Below are 16,339 nucleotides of genomic sequence, written 5' to 3'. Positions count from 1 at the left end.
ACTGTTTTAATAAAACTTATAGAACAACATATTGTCTCATGACGTTTTTTATACTCCTGAATATGGATTGATAGCTTGTGCTTGTTGTTCTCTCATTCCTGCAGTGGCTGATCTACTGATCGCGATTTCATAATGCTAACACCAATGCTAACACCCGACACCGGCACCACGAGCAAGAAAACATCTCTGCACACATGTCACTGTAATTTTCATTTTATATATTACCTGCTGAGTCAGTGAATTTGTTCTGCAGTCGTTTCCTGCCTGCTGAACGTGGAAGCGCTGGCAATAATGCATGATAATGATAATGACCATCCTGTCTGATTTCATTAGGTGAACACATGACAGCAAGTGCTCTAAGCTTCTGCCGTAACATCCTGTAACACATTGACAAGCCAAAGAATCTTCTCCACTTACTGCAACACACACACAGCTAGACAAAAACAACCAAAAAATAGACATCTAAATACATAAGATCCCTGCTACATGCAGTTAATTCAAATTACAAATCCAATTAGGCTCAGGGGTATCAACCTCCCTAAGAAGAACCCTCATTAACCTGTTTTTAGGAGTCTTTTCAAGCCCTTTATGTTAAAACCTGTATGATGCACACTTTTAACCAAACCTCATTTCAATTTGCTCTTGTCACTCAGCCAGTCACAAACAGCAGTGTTAGACCTTGAGCCGAGCTTCTGAAATACCCGCTTTCTTTTCTTCTTCTTTTTTTTTTTTTTTTTAACCATAAAAGCTTTACATGACAAATAACGTATGAGATTGTATTGCCATTAGACATCCATCAGAAAATGAAGCAATGCCAGGGCCATGTGACAGCTGTCGTTTTTCGTTTGATTGCAGACAGAGGCGAGAAGCACTGCTGTGCAGGACCAAGCATGGTACGGGAGGGTGTATACTGTAGATACAGCTGGTAGTCATGTGTTTTCTAATGGCACTGCAAGATGCAGCAGCATTCGCTGTCTGCCCTGAAGTGCGAACACAGCTGGCCAATGCCTCCATCCTCCCCGGGGGATGTCATGGAAGGTATTGTGTGGATAAAGCAGAAGCCAAATGAAGGATGTTGACTTGACTTTAGCGTGCAGTATTAACATCTAACCCCACCTCCGTCTGATAGACTTACAGCCCCTCTAACTCCATCCTGAACCCTCGTCTCCTATCTGCTGTTGCTGATGGCCTCTTAGTGATGAACAGATATGTCCACAGACCAGACACTAAACCTCTCCAGATTTGGATAGCAGTGTGTTGTCAAACTTCCCACTGATGCCGAGTTGAAACTGAGGAGGCTGAGCTTATTGGGTAACTAGAAAATGATGAGAGGGGCTAAAAAAAATTAAAAAAAATTCCACCTGCAAAAGTAATTGCCAGCATTCACTTACAGCACCCATGAGATCATTATCATGCTGTATCAGTGCTTCTGGATGGCCTTTATCATCTCTAAACTGAGCTGAATGGTCCAAAACAAGGGTGGTGTGCAGCAGCCCCCCCCCCCCCCCCACCAGCTCACCACAAAACCAGATAATCATCTAGCTGTATGCCTATTACGCTCACAGGTTGACATTGACAAGTTTTCCTCGTCATTCAAGCTGCCCACTCTCCGAGCAAGAAGTGCAGTTTTCCCTTGATGGGAGGATTTCCAGCTGCTGCTGCAGCTAATTTACGAAAAGTCTGCGTCGTGCTGATGCAGACACGCCCGGGCCATTTCCACATGCGCCTCTGTCTGTGGGAATTCAACTCGTGTCACTGTTTAACCAGCTTTACTGCATGGTAAGGGAGCCACAGCACAGCACGCTACAGCACCACGGTATGACAGGGCTGTTTTGGGGGCCCATCAGACTCAGTCCAACAGACTGGATAGCAGCACTAATACTATAACTGCTCCGCCACATGAGGGCTGATTATCTCAAGTAGCCTGCACACATCTCTGCTAGACAGACATCTTATTATCCAGCGCACTACTGTCAATGGCTGCCTTTAAAGTAGCTTTGAGTTGCACATTATGCAAGCAAGGCAGGGCTAGATAGATGGATAGATGGATAGATGGATAGATGGATAGATGGATAGATAGATAGATAGATAGATAGATAGATAGATAGATAGAATATTGCATTCATATCATTCCATACTTAGTTTGCATAATCTATGCAGCACATCAGAGAAAACCGTACAGTTATCATAGACATGTATTTCACCCACATGTGTCAGAGCTGCCAAAGTCCAATTCCCATTTCTCTCCCAAGTCTCGGGGACTTACCAAAAGTGGGACTATATAGCAGATGCCGAAGGGTTGATCCCACAGGACATGGTTTAGCTGTCCACACACACCTGTCTCACTGGACAAATTCACAACGCATCTCAGACGGCGGCGAGAGTTCATTTATTCCAAATTCACGCGTTAAAAAAAAAAAAAAAAAAAAAAAAAACCTTTGATTTACTACACCGCTCAGAATTGTGCGGAAAAAAAAAATCCAAAAGGGTACGAGATGAGCGATCTGCTGCTTGAAGTGTCATCAACAAGACACACAGGGGTATCTTCCAGTTACCTGCGTCGGGATACAAATTAAAAAAAATTTAAAAAAACAAACCACCTAAAATCCCAGTACGATCTGATTGAGGTTTGAAGGCAGTAAAAAAAAAAAAAAACGGAAAGACGAAATCTCCCAAATCCAAAAAAGCTCTGGAGGGTCCGAGGCTTCACGTCCGAACCGTCTTCAAATGGGTTAAAGCGTCAGGACGTAGTCGTCTCAAATCCACCCCTCCCTCCCTCCCTCCCCCCTTCTCCACCACCACCTCCGGGTTTGTAACGCAGGAATACGGTGGATTATATTTCCAATAAATCTCACGCCTGTTATGAATTGCAGCAGAGATGGTGTCGGAATGGAGAACTGCAGTCCGGGGAGGGTTTTTCTTTTTTTTTCTTTTTTTTTTATTATTAAGCGAGAGGTTTCGCTCCTGTAAAAAGCTTCTGACGGCGTCAATATCTGGGCTGCGAGTCCATCAACAAAGAAACAAAACAAACAAAAAATCACGAAGGTCAAAAAGTCTCCGGCTTCCTATCCGGCAGTTCTCACGCCTGCTTCACAGCCGTTGTCTTTGCCATCACTGTCGCCGTTCTGTTATCAGAACTTCCCCCGTCTGAAGCGCAATGAAGCGATCCCACCCATGCACTGGTGCTTTCTCTCTTTCTCCTGTAATACTATGCATGCCCATGCGAGCAATTAGTTTTCGACTTGGTCCGTCCGCTCCTACAACAAAAAGCAACGCAGTGGATTTCTCCGGGCGGTGGGGGTGGGGGGGGGGGGATCTTTGCTGCGTCCCGGGGAAACAAGGCTAACCTTTAATAATGCGCCTCTGCTCCTCCTGCGGGCGTCCACCTGCGTAGCGCGGGCCCGCTGTAACAGGAATACACGTTGTCACGCCATGATGTCTGGAGCTGAGCGGAGCCAAGTGGCCGCTGGACTGAAATTCTTGGGATCAGCGCAAACGACTGACACCGCTCGTGGACAGTGCAGCACTGCAGCAACGTGATGTCATTTGGGCTGCGTTTAAAAAAGACAAATTCACGGCCAAACTGAGGTGGTGGTGGTGGTGGTGGAGGTGGGGTGGGGTGGGTTCTGTCTTAGTGGTGGAGACGAGAAAGAAGAGATTGTTTTATCGTGAAGGTGGATTCAGAAAGGGGAGGGGGAGGGGCGAGGGGGAGGGGGGCGCTATTTGTGATAGTCCGGGATGGGCTGGCAGCTCAGTCCGGCACAAGATACTGCAGGGGAGGGGGGATGGAAAGGGGTTGTGGGGTCATTGCTGCATTAAAAAAAAATCCCTGTACCCCAAAGTGTTCACTCTGCTTTGTGTTCAGCTCCCCCCTTTTTTTGTTTTGTTTCTTATCCTTTTACAATCTTACAAGAGTCAATCATAGTAAATCAGAAGCACATGCTGTTTACATGTCTCAGACAAACACCTCCTTGCTCTGTTTTCCTCTGGGACAAACACTCCTCACCCCAGATCAGAACAGAAATGGGAAATTCGGCCTGCAGGAAAAGAAACATGAATATCCTCTCACTGGATGAAAGAAAAAAACAAAACAATGGGTAATCCTCTCAGAGTTGAAAAAAAAAAACCCAAAAAAACTAGACATAACCCACCCTTCATCATAATGCCAACACCCGCCACATGTTTTTGAATGTGCGTTTTTTTTTGTGTTGTTTTTTATCCTCGAGTGTTATTGTCTGCCTTACATGTGCGGAGGCCACAAGGTCCCGTGATGAGCACAAGGGAATTTGTGTGTGGACTTCCTAAATCCTGTCAAATCCGATTGATTTGGCTGCAGGAGCATCACACGTGCTGCACAGACTGACGCTGGCTTTGTATTGAATATGAAACAGAGACCTGAGATATGCAGAAAAACTCAGAAGAGGAAATTATAGATTCACCTTTAAAGTTGAGTTGATTTAAATGTCTTGTGTGAGCTGAATTAATAAGCCATAAACGGTGCCTCATCAGATAAGAAAATTTAAGGTAGAATTAAAGACAGAACAAGTCCCAAAATATAAGACCCATGGAGATCATAAGAGTTAGAGTACCATAAATAACAAGGTTAAGTCTAACAGAGGAGCACAAGCCCACTTTATAAGAACAGTCAATCTTTAGCTGCAGCTCTTTTCAGAAATAAATACAATGCGGGTTTCACATCATCTTTGTTTCACTTTAGTGCGACATGACAGGTGTCACAGTTATCTGATGATCAGTTGTTAGTACAAGACAAGCAGCCTAGTATAATTAAAGGGCAGTTCAAAATGGGTGGGGCACCTGCAGGGCATTTTAGATGGATTAGCGGGATGTGACACTAACTCATGTTGGGAGACACGTGCACTTGCAAAAAGAGAGCTTCCCTGTTTGAAGGAGAATATTCACACCAAAACACACCAACTTAACTGTACCTCAACAAACACCACCATGGGAATTTAGATTTAAATGCACCCTCAAGGCTATTTTGTGTCTTCTAAACAGATTCCAATCCTTCAAAAAAGAAAAACACCCTTCTGCTGCAGGACGTGCTGTGGAATCTAAGTTTGATTGTGTAGATGCTCACGGCCCCGATCTGAATGAGCATGTGTGTGTTCATGAGGTGGGTGAGCGCGCGAGACGCGCGCAGCGAATACTGATGGAAATTGAAAGAAAGAGCCATGAAGGAAGCCAATCTGCTATTTATATCAGGCCGCACTCCATGGGGGCAAAGCGAGCTCTCACAGTAATGCACTCTCAAAGTGATTGATTAGTGTGTTATTGAGATATTGTCTGTCTTAACAGTTCTCACTCGCCAAAATGATGAAATTACTGCGCACTAGTCTCTGGAAGCATAATGGCAGATTATTGTGATTCATCCACTCTAATCAGGAAATTTACCATGCCCTAAAATGCAAAACATGACAGGGGGTCTGCACTCAGATCCACCCAGTCACTAATACCTTCAGAGGGTGTGCTTAATGACCTGGAACATATTACTCACTCAGGTTGCTCAATCTGGGCTCAGGTGTGCGCAGCCTTTGTACGTGTCCATCTCAAAATGTCATTTTTGACACAACACAGTTTGCCCTTGTTGCTGTTTTGAGAAATTGTTCAGACCAATTTCAATTGAGGACAGTAAATATTCCCAATTATTTTCCCCTTCCCTTGACCCCAAAGCGGGGGCGGACTGAAACTATAATTCAGGCGGGGAAGTTTGCTCCATCCCAGACCACCCCGTTCACGACAACTACCTGTTTTACATCACTGATACACTGATATTGTAACTTGTGTTACACTAAGACCCAACACTACTATGCATACATGCGAAAATATGAATTTCTGGTCAAACATGGTACTCCATCTCTGAGAAACAATAGTATTGTGTAACTTTCTCCAAACTTCAGTCATCTTTAATTGTGGATTCCCATTAGCTTATACATAGTTGTCCAAAAGTGTTCCTGGGATCCGAAAAAAAAAAAGAAGAAAATTATTTAAATCATGCCACAGCCATAAGACAAGAAAATGCAAGATACCAATATAAACCAGTAAATAGCTATAATAGCTTGATCATAGTAAATATCATTAGTGTAACAGCTGGTTGTCTAAATATTATGGCATGTTTTATTATCTCATTTTCTGGTGTGCCTGCAGACATGTCAACGTCAAAATTACCCCCAGGCCACGGGGAAATGTCCCGCCGCTCCCGATGGCCAGCCCGTGTGTGTGACCCAAATGACCAATAATGTGATGCTCCAGCATGTTAGTGAATGGTTTTGTTTGTGTGTGTGTGTGTGTGTGTGTGTGTGTGTGTGTGTGTGTGTGTGTGTGTGTGTGTGTGTGTGTGTGTGTGTGTGTGTGTGTGTGTGTGTGTGTGTGTGTGTGTGTGTGTGTGTGTGTGTGTGTGTGTGTATGTGTACCTTGAATTGGGAGTTTAAAAAGAGTGCAGTGTGGGAGAGACGATAAAATGGAGTCCTCAGGAACAGCAACATCGTTACGATACATCCAGTGCTCTGTAACAGTCTTGTTTATACCACTGAATCACCCAGTACATTAGCGCTCTCGCACACAGTGCAAAAAGTTCCCGCTAATGTGCTTTAAACCGTCCATCTCACCATCAAATGTAGTGGCACCATAGAAGCCATTTCCACTATAAGGGTATTTAATTGGTTCGTTTAGAAGAGCTTTTTTTTTTTTTTTTTTTTTTAAACCTGCTTGGAAAAAAAAAAAAAAAGGCGTGAGCAGGATGCGGTTTGTTATCAACACACGTCAGCCTGTATGGGGTACATCCAGACAACAGATATGTGCAGCTCTCAATGCTGCTTTTATCTTTTCAAGCACGCTGGCTTCTGAACTGTATCGATTCAAAAGAAAATGATACAGATCTAAAGAAAGCGGTCTTCATCTTTCGTGTTGCAATTGAACGTCCTTTACGGAACACCTACTGCAAAAATCAAGGATCCTCCGTGGCTGCTGTTGCCAGGCGTGACTAAAGGGTCAATCTCGAGGTACCTCTGTCACAAATGACACACATAATTTCACACCTGCATGGCGAGTGCAATCAAAGAATACTGTGTCAGCCTTGGCCCGCTATACTCTAAACAAAACAAGTGCTACTTTGCAAGTGTGAGCAGCAGCTCACTCACAAGCCTGCAGGTCATTAGGGCTGAAAAGGTTTTGATCAAGAATCCTGCATAAGATATACCTTTAAGAGTAAACATGAAATTGTTGCAGCTGCAAAAGATTTCCTCAGTGTTGCATAAGAAATATACAGTATAGTTAATTCTCAGGGACATCGAAAAGCCACACAAACGGCAGTATTTAAAGAAAAATTATATAACCAAGTGTAAATCAGGCTCTGACATAATACTATAATAAAGCAGCTACAGTTTTATCATATCCCCCATTTATTCAGCTTGGGTTAAGACTTTTAAAAAAGAAAGATCCAAAAGGTCTCGCTCTTCTTTTCTACTGAAATTTAAATTAGAAAAACCTTTTCAATAAAAATAAAAATAAAAATAAAAAAATAAAAAATGGAAAAGCCAACACGGGATGTCTGGCCTTTTTAAAACAGTTTTCTGGCCCCTTCTCTCCTAATGGAGCTGCTTCACTCAGTAATGTAGTATTTCAAAGAGCACTCTCCTTCACTTTCCGTAAGGGCATGAAATCATCCATCACACTTGTTGTTTTAGAGTTAATGAATCTCTGCATGCCTGCAGTCTCAGAAGCATTTTCTGTATTTCTTGTGTATGGTCAATTCAGGCCGCAGGCATTTTGGATATTGCGCGAAATCTTTAAGGTTAAATGCAAATTACTACGTAACGCCGATGAAGGCTCGGAGTGAGAGATTTCGACATTAAAACTTTGTTGTTCTTCCAGAGCAGCTGGATTGCTTTGTTGCTCTGGGTCTGTTTGATCTTCAGTTTAGGAGGGAATGCAAGATCGTGGCGTGTTGTTTTCATAGCCTTTGAACATCAGTTCAAAACAGATTAAAACATACAAAATCCACATTTCACTTTCATTTGTTTATATCAATGTAAAACCTGGAGGTTGTCTCCACAAACTCTGTAGGGAAATATCTGACACTCAAGCTGTTAAATGCATTGCAGGCTAGCTGCTGGGTCTGCCATTTTGGGTCATGATTTTAACATTTTCAAAGAGTCTTTAATTATTATTTTTTTTTTTTTTTTAAATAGAATAGCTTATATGACTATCGTCTTCTCTTATTTTTATCAGTGCCTGGTGGTAAAGTGTTACAACTGCCAGAAGGTGGCAGTAATGCACCTAAAAGCTGTTTATCAACTACTAATAAACAACAAACAGAGGAGAAGAAGAATACATTTCTCCTAGGTGTCGGTAGAACATGTTTGGCACTGTGAGAAATATTACACAATTAATTGATGTTAGAGGACATCCTCCTCTGTAATATTGCCATTATACAACAAGTTACCAACTAAATAACACTGTGTCACCCACTCAGCGGCTCAGGTGATATGATCCAAACCCAACAGAGCATTGTAAAATCTAAAAGTCCAAATTCATTGAAGAAATATAGATGTAATCATTTCCAAAATTCACAACATGTTTATACCTAACGACATATTCTGCTTCAATGATGGCGAAGTGATATTTTCTAGTGATGAGCACGATGTGTTGATTTGAGCACGTTCCGAATGTACAGTTGACCAATCAGATTTCTTGCTCGGAACTACTTGTTGTATAATAGATCTCTTTGTATAATAAGTATTAGTAAATTCATAAATTGAATTAATAAATTACATTTCCCAGCTGATATCAAATAGTCATTTTTGCTTGAAATGCCAGTCCCTAATGCAGATGTTGTATGTGTACATGTTGCTTCTTGCTGCATCTGGAAACAAAGGTGATGACAGATACAGGTTTGGGCTATAAAACCAAAACAATGAGCTGAAAAATGCTAAAATGGTCACTGCACTGAGGATCATATCAGAGTGGGGTGACAGGTCTCTGTGTTTTACATTACTCACAGTCATTTGAACCATTTTTATTATACAAATATTAATCAGTGCAGCTTTAAATGACCATTTTGAAATACTTTATCTTTACTCAAACCAAATGAAGTCACTATATCTCAAATGTGATTCACTGAACTTTTGATGGATCATCCAGGTGTTGAGGAAGTCATGCCTAACTGCACTTCTCTGAAAAGTATTTTGAGAGAAAGACTATGAATTTCAGCCGAGCAGTTCAATCTAAAACCTTTAATATTTGTTTTGTATATAGATCTGACACCCTGAGATCTGTGTGCAGGCTGTGAGGTGACCGTGATTACAACCGCTGCCCATGATGGAGTCTCCACAGTCCTGCCAAGAGCAATTTCAATCCCCATATTTCTTTAGTGTTTGTGTTTGCATTCAGACAGAATTAATTCAACAAAAAAGCAGAACAAGGTACAAAGCAGAACATTATTCCTTTTATACTCTAAGTGTATGTCTTTCTTCTTTCTTCTTCATACAATTCATTTTTGTATTATGTACTAATTCTGCCTCAAATTGATCAGAAGAAATTTTGTCTGCTAGTTGAGCAGGTAGAAAAATGAGCATTAATATCTTAAAACGAAAATCTCGGCAGCAGATTTGTCAAGGTACCATGGTAACAAAGCATTCACAGCATTTTGATGGGAGCAGCATGCAAACAGAGGCTGTTTACATGGGAGACAATTTGTTATTCCAATTGCGAGAGCAACAGAGTCTGATTGCGCATGCACAAGCATCGTGTTGTATTCCTCATCAGGACGACGGTGCAAACACAGTTTTTCTGTCCCATCATGGCCCTTCAGCCAGAGGAGGAGTGAGAGCGGCTGCAGCGACTTGGCAGGGAGATGAAGGGCTCAGTCTACAGCTCAGTTGGCCGAGACTTTTTTTTTCTTTAACCTAAAAAAAACTATTTCAAATCACACAAGAGGAAGTGGCAATCAACACAGCGCTGCAGCTGTCTATCTTGGGTGGCTACTCACACTTTCCAATCTCCCTTTCCAGTGCTCGCCAAACAGACCATCGTCCTGACAAACATAATTACTCACAGCGCAGCATCAGACAGCATCTGCCAGTGGGAAATTATGTGGAAAAAAAAAAAACTCGGCTGAACACCTTTTTTGTGCTAAATACACAAATCTCAGTGAATCTTGAATAGGTGATGACTATTCTGTAAACAGTCCTTGTCATCAATAACATGGACAGAGAGCTCTCCGCAGACACCACGCTCAAAAATATGTGCTTGAACGCATCATTTGTAAGGCAGCAAACTCAAAGAGAATCTTTGATGCCATATGGGTTGAATGAATATTTATATTTGATGTTTGACATGAAAACTTTGGAGTGGAATAAAGATTTAATGTCACCCAAGTCAGAACTGTTAATCCTTATTTTAAAGCTCAGCCTGAGACCATTTCACTAAACGGGTTTTCTTTAAAACACATTTTCAACACATTTATTGGTTTATTTATTTTTATAAATATGCATATTTTTTCAGAACTTTAATAATGTGCTACATCTAATTAGGCTTTACCACAAACTCTGCAAACAAGTTGCTGAGTACATCAAGGTCTTCAATATAAAACGCAGATTACTCTGCTGAACTGCAGAAAGAACTCAATAAAGAAATTAGTCATATAGCTTCTAATGAATGTCTGAGGTATTTAAACATTTCTTCTCAAAAAAAAAAAAAAAAAGAAGAAAAAAAAAAAGAAGAGTAGTCTTATCAAAATGCCAGCGTCCAATACCATTGGAGCTCGAGTCCCGCTGCAGATGATGTGAATTGAGCTCAGGAGTCAGTGAAAGGACATGTTGGCTAGATGGATCTGTAGGCTCCCATTGTGTGAGTTTATGTATGAGTTTCAAGGCTCCGCGCCATGGTTTTGTGCTGTAGAACAGATGAGTGTTAAGGTTCAGTGGGTGTATGGAATAGAGGCTACCAAGGTTGAGATAAAAGGAGGATGCCGGCTAACACACAGAGGATGGGGTGGCGGTGACTAAAGGCCCCTCCTGAGCACAGCGGCGCCCCAAAGCAGCCCTCATTTCCTCTTCTCTGGCCGACCCTGATAGAGTGTGTTATCACTGCAGACAGGCAGGCTAAATCACTGGTTGAGTAAAGGTTACAGCTACTGGTCTGTTGCTTTGCCCATGAAGGCACACAGGTGAATGGCAAAGCTGCCTGAATCACAGGGAAACACTCTGGGGCGGAGGGTGAGTCACCCCTGCGCTGATTTATGCCTTATTTGTTCTTAGTGGTGCAACACTATATTAAACCAAGCACTGATGAGCAATGTCATCCACAGAGAGCCCCGGGTTTCCGTATGCTTTCACACTGACGACTGCGAGTGTGATTAAAAGCGGTTCAAGCAGAGGCCTCGTTTAACGCGAGCAAAGTGAAGGCTGTAGCACTCGACTAACATAAAACCGCGCTGACAGAAGATGCTATCCTCCTAAATAGTGAGGAAGCACCAGGAGAGCAAATACAGTGCATCCGGAAAGTATTCACAGCGCTTCACTTTTTCCACATTTTGTTATGCTACAGCCTTATTCCAAAATGGATTAAATTCATTTTTTTTCCTCAAAATTCTACACGCAATATCCCATAATGACAAAGTGAAAATAGTTTGTTTAAAATTTTTGCAAATCTATTAAAAATAAAGAACGAAAATATAACACGTACATAAGTATTCACAGCCTTTGCTCAATACTTTGTTGAAGCACCTTTGGCAGCAATTACAGCCTCAAGTCTTTTTGAGTTTGATGCTACAAGCTTGGCACCTATTCTTGGGCAGTTTCTCCCGTTCTTCTTTGCAGGATCTCTCAAGCTCCATCAGGTTGGATGGGGAGCGTCGGTGCACAGCCATTTTCAGATCTCTCCAGAGATGTTCAATCAGGTTCAAGTCTGGGCTCTGCCTGGGCCTCTCAAAGACATTCACAGAGTTGTCCTGAAGCCATCCCTTTGTTATCTTGGCTGTGTGCTTCGGGTCGTTGTCCTGTTGGAAGATGAACCTTCGCCCCAGTCGGAGGTCCAGAGCGCTCTGGAGAAGGTTTTCATCAAGGATGTCTCTGTACATTGCTGCATTCATCTTTCCCTCCATCCTGACTAGTCTCCCAGTTCCTGCCGCTGAAAAACATCCCCACAGCATGATGCTGCCACCACCATGCTTCACCATAGAGATGGTATTGGCCAGGTGATGAGCGGTGCCTGGTTTCCTCCAAACATGACGCTTGGCATTCAGGCCAAAGAGTTCAATCTTTGTTTCATCAGACCAGAGCATTTAGTTTCTCATGGTCTGACAGTCCTTCAGGTGCCTTTTGGGAAACTCCAGGCAGGCTGTCATGAGCCTTTTACTGAGGAGTGACTTCCGTCTGGCCACTCTACCATACAGGCCTGCTTGGTGGAGAGCTGCAGAGATGGTTGTCCTTCTGGAAGGTTCTCCTCTCTTCACAGAGCAACGTTGGAGCTCTGTCAGAGTGACCATCAGGTTATTGGTCACCTCCCTGACTAAGGCCCTTCTCCCCCGATCGCTCAGTTTGGCCGGGCGGCCGACTCTAGGAAGAGTCCTGGTGGTTCCAAACTTCTTCCATTTACAGATGATGGAGGCCACTGTGCTCATTGGGACCTTCAATGCTGCAGACATTTTTCTGTACCCTTCCCAGATCTGTGCCTCGATACAATCCTGTCTCGGAGGTCTACAGACAATTCTTTGGACTTCATGGCTTGGTTTGTGCTCTGACATGCACTGTCAACTGTGGGACCTTATATAGACAGGTGTGTGCCTTTCCAAATCATGTCCAATCAACTGAATTTACCACAGGTGGACTCCAATCAACTTGTAGAAACATCTGAAGGATGATCAGTGGAAACAGGATGCACCTGAGCTCAATTTTGAGTGTCATGGCAAAGGCTGTGAATACTTATGTACATGTGATTTTTTTCGTTTTTTATTTTTCATAGATTTGCAAAAATGTAAAAAAAAAAACTTTTTCACGTCATCATTATGGGGTATTGTGTGTAGAATTTTGAGGGGAAAAAAATTAATTGAATCCATTTTGGAATAAGGTTGTAACACAACAAAATGTGGAAAAAGTGAAGCGCTGTGAATACTTTCCGGATGCACTGTACATTTCTTCTTAAAGAGTTTATGCCTGGAAACAGACCGGTCAGTGCAACCTGACAAGTGCCGGCTTAGTGAAGACCCACTTAAAGCAAACAATATCACCTTTACCACTTGCTTGGCTCAACTTCGGTGAGCCTGCCAACGCTTGCAGGGCAACGAATGGCTTCTGTGTTAGCAAAGACTGCGCGACCATTTGACCTACAACCTTTTTTCTACACCTCGTGAAGATTAAGCTTCCTGGAGTACCTTTCATATCACTTCTTCTGTGGTTGTTTTTCAGAAAGTCAAAAGACCAGCGGTTAAATCTTGGGTTTCCTGCTACGCTATACTGCAGAGAGAGGTAATTTGTACATAGAAAACTCAAAGTGCACTCGATGACCTATACCTAGGCCAACAGTCCACTATCCTGTGATATGTGAATCTGAAACTGCAACTACTATATATGTCTGAGTATATTTCCAATACTGGTTTCTATATTAGGTTTGAGTAAGTACATCTCAGAGGATCACTGGTACCTGTGAATGTACACTGTGATATGGAGTCATCAAGCAGCAGTGGCGTCACCCATCGGTTTGTGAACGGCCGTTATGAAGTTTGGAGCAGGAAGTGACCATATTTGGGCGGGCTGGGGAGGAGCGAGTGGTCGATCTGACTGATCTGATTGGAAACCCGGCGATACCACATCTCGCCCACCGATAGCTATAACCTGATTGCACCACAGGCCTGTCAATCAAACAGACACGCCCTCAAAAACACAGCTTTTTGAGGCTTATTTACAAATTATGAAGGAATTATATTCAGATGCATCACCAGAAAATGTATAAGTAGTGGCTTTAGCTCACAACACTGAGATAACTGGTGGAGACATTTTATTGGCTGAGAATTTTGTGAGACTCGTTGAATGGGAGTCTATGGAGCCAACCTCTAGTGGCACTCGGTGGTATTGCAGCTTAAGGCACTCTTGCATCAGCCTCATTTTTCAGAGCCGGAAGCTACATTCACTTTTATATACAGTCTATGGGGGTCATTGTATTTCGAGAATGGCCTATGTTTTGTCTCTTTTGAACGTCCCTGCCATCTGCTGGATTTTAATATGTATAACATTTAGTAGGCCAAATGCCTTATCTTGCAATGTAAATGCAGTGGAAAACAATTCTTGGATCCGTCCCGTGATTTCATTTTGCTCAAAAATTTGATGGATTCTACCTTGGCCTAACTGCACCCTCCCACCAAGCTCCATGAAAGGCGAGGAGGCACTTTTTCCATAATCTTGCTCACACACAAACAACTGGCACGAAAAACACAACCCCCTTGGTCCAGGTAACAATGGGTGCCGGTATTTTGATGCTCATACAAGAGTGTGTGTTGTCCATTAAAGACAGTGTTGCAAAAATCCCCTTTACTTTTGCAGATTTAGTATCTTAATCAGGGTTTCTGGAAAGCTGTGGTCCTGTTATAGCAGCAGGTGTAATGGGCAGTTATTGGACTAAAAAACTATGCATTTTTGTGGAATTTCTGATGATTATCATTATAATATTTCATTAAAAATGCACTGTCTGCAATAAAAAATCATTTCTAATATGTATAAATAAATAATTAAATATTTTTACTTGACTGAATTATACTTTTTATTTTTAATGCTATTGTCTTCGAATCTACAATATTTGCCTTTAGGCTCATCACTATTTATTTATTTTTTTGTACTTTCTTTCTGGTCTCAGTAGGGAAATAACATTATAAATATGCAATGTCTTGTTTCCACCTGGCACTTAAGGGTACATCTGGGATTTGGTAATAATTGAGACTATGCAGCATTCCATTAGTACAGCTGTCCAACAGAGAGGCAGCCTGTTCAGGGATCCCCCTTCAAAGAATCCCTTAACACAGAAAATCCCATTTGATATGGGTTTTGAGCTCACTCTTCTTCCTTATAGGGTCTGCTTTTGTTTGGTAGCTTGCTAAATTTAAGTTTGAGAGGTGCTCAGGCTTCATACTTTGGAATAGTGAACATGGAGACTCCGACGACTCCATTTCTATTCTTCATGGACACTCCTTAATCCATAGATCCGTCAGTTGGACAATCGTGCTTGGGGTTAAACAGCTGTTGCTGCTCTTTGCAGGGAGGAGTCAAGTGTGTACACAGGAAGAGAGAGAGGTGGAGTTGAGCCTTGGGCACCCGCAGCTCTGCAACTTCAATAGATAACACCCCAAGTATGCTCAGCGTTTTCACCCCCCAAGCTTCTTTTTCCCTCATTCTTGCCACTGTCATTTTAACCAGACAAGTGAGCCTGCTTGTTGTGATACCCCATTAATTTCCCCAGGGGCTGATCATTCAATATTCAATACCCAGTGTTATGCAGCACCAACTGTGGATCAAGCTACCGAGGCTGCTTCTTCCTGACCAATATAATCGGAGCTCAAAACAATCTCTGCAAGGGAATCGCTGGATCACATTGAGACACAAAAATAACCTTGTTTTGAAAAATCTTCTATCTCTCTCTATCTCAGTTGTCAGTTTGGCTCTAACTCGTGTTACATGCAAAATATGTCTGCTCCATTAATATACATTGGGGAAAAAAAATCTATAAAGTGACTGCATAAGTGAATGAAATACAGACAGGCTGTGATCCATTTTAATGTGCTGATCTTTCGCAATGCATACATTTGGCAGTGTCACTTCATCATCATGTACAAAGTGTTCTTTCAAAACGGTCCTTATGCTACAGGAAGTACAGGTACACATAAATGCATTTAGCATTTCTCAAACCAAGTGCATATTTTTTTAACAGCAATAAAATTCAGCAAATTTTAAAATAGTTCAGGAGACTGTGCACAGATATCACATTTTTAATGAGTTATTCTGACAGATTGATGTCTTATTGAGCTGCGTTCAGAAAAAACAGCAGCCAAACTGCGGCTTTGTAAAGCTGCATGTGAAAAGCGGTGAGGACTGACGCTTGTTAGTGCCGTTTACAATATACATTCTCGGGTAAAGGGTGTCAGTGTAAAGCATGAGGGGGAAGATCAATTGGTGTTTAATCCTGTTTTGGTTTTCCTGCATGGGGACTCTTTTGAGTGATTAACTGTGCCATCGGTGGCGGATACTGTGAAATCTCTTTTTCACACCATGACAGTGTTGTAACTGTTGTAAACGTTCAGAAATGCATTGATAGAAGAATGCTACGTGTGATTTGA

The 16,339-nt window shown here is 42.2% G+C and overlaps 1 protein-coding gene across 4 annotated transcripts in view; it reads right to left on the bottom strand.

Annotated features, from left to right (window-relative positions):
* Positions 1 to 16,339, bottom strand: part of lrfn1 (leucine rich repeat and fibronectin type III domain containing 1) — a 159,958-nt gene that overhangs the window by 107,732 nt on the left and 35,887 nt on the right. For 3 of the 4 annotated variants that reach the window (XM_069712359.1, XM_069712356.1, XM_069712361.1), the window contains exon 1: positions 2,267 to 2,923. The exons of the other annotated variant lie outside the window; for it this stretch is intronic. The gene's annotated coding sequence lies outside the window, so the exon portion shown is untranslated. Of the gene's footprint in view, positions 1 to 2,266; positions 2,924 to 16,339 lie in introns of those variants that run through there. 4 annotated transcript variants of the gene reach the window in all.

This window comes from Brachyistius frenatus, unplaced genomic scaffold (assembly GCF_029030835.1).
Source record: "Brachyistius frenatus isolate BFR_SWC_R1_liver_20210118 unplaced genomic scaffold, ASM2903083v1 Contig_109, whole genome shotgun sequence".
NCBI classification, from domain to species: Eukaryota; Metazoa; Chordata; class Actinopteri; family Embiotocidae; genus Brachyistius; species Brachyistius frenatus.
The sequence above is the reverse complement of the archived record's forward strand: the minus strand, read 5'-3'. Positions and strand labels throughout refer to the sequence as shown.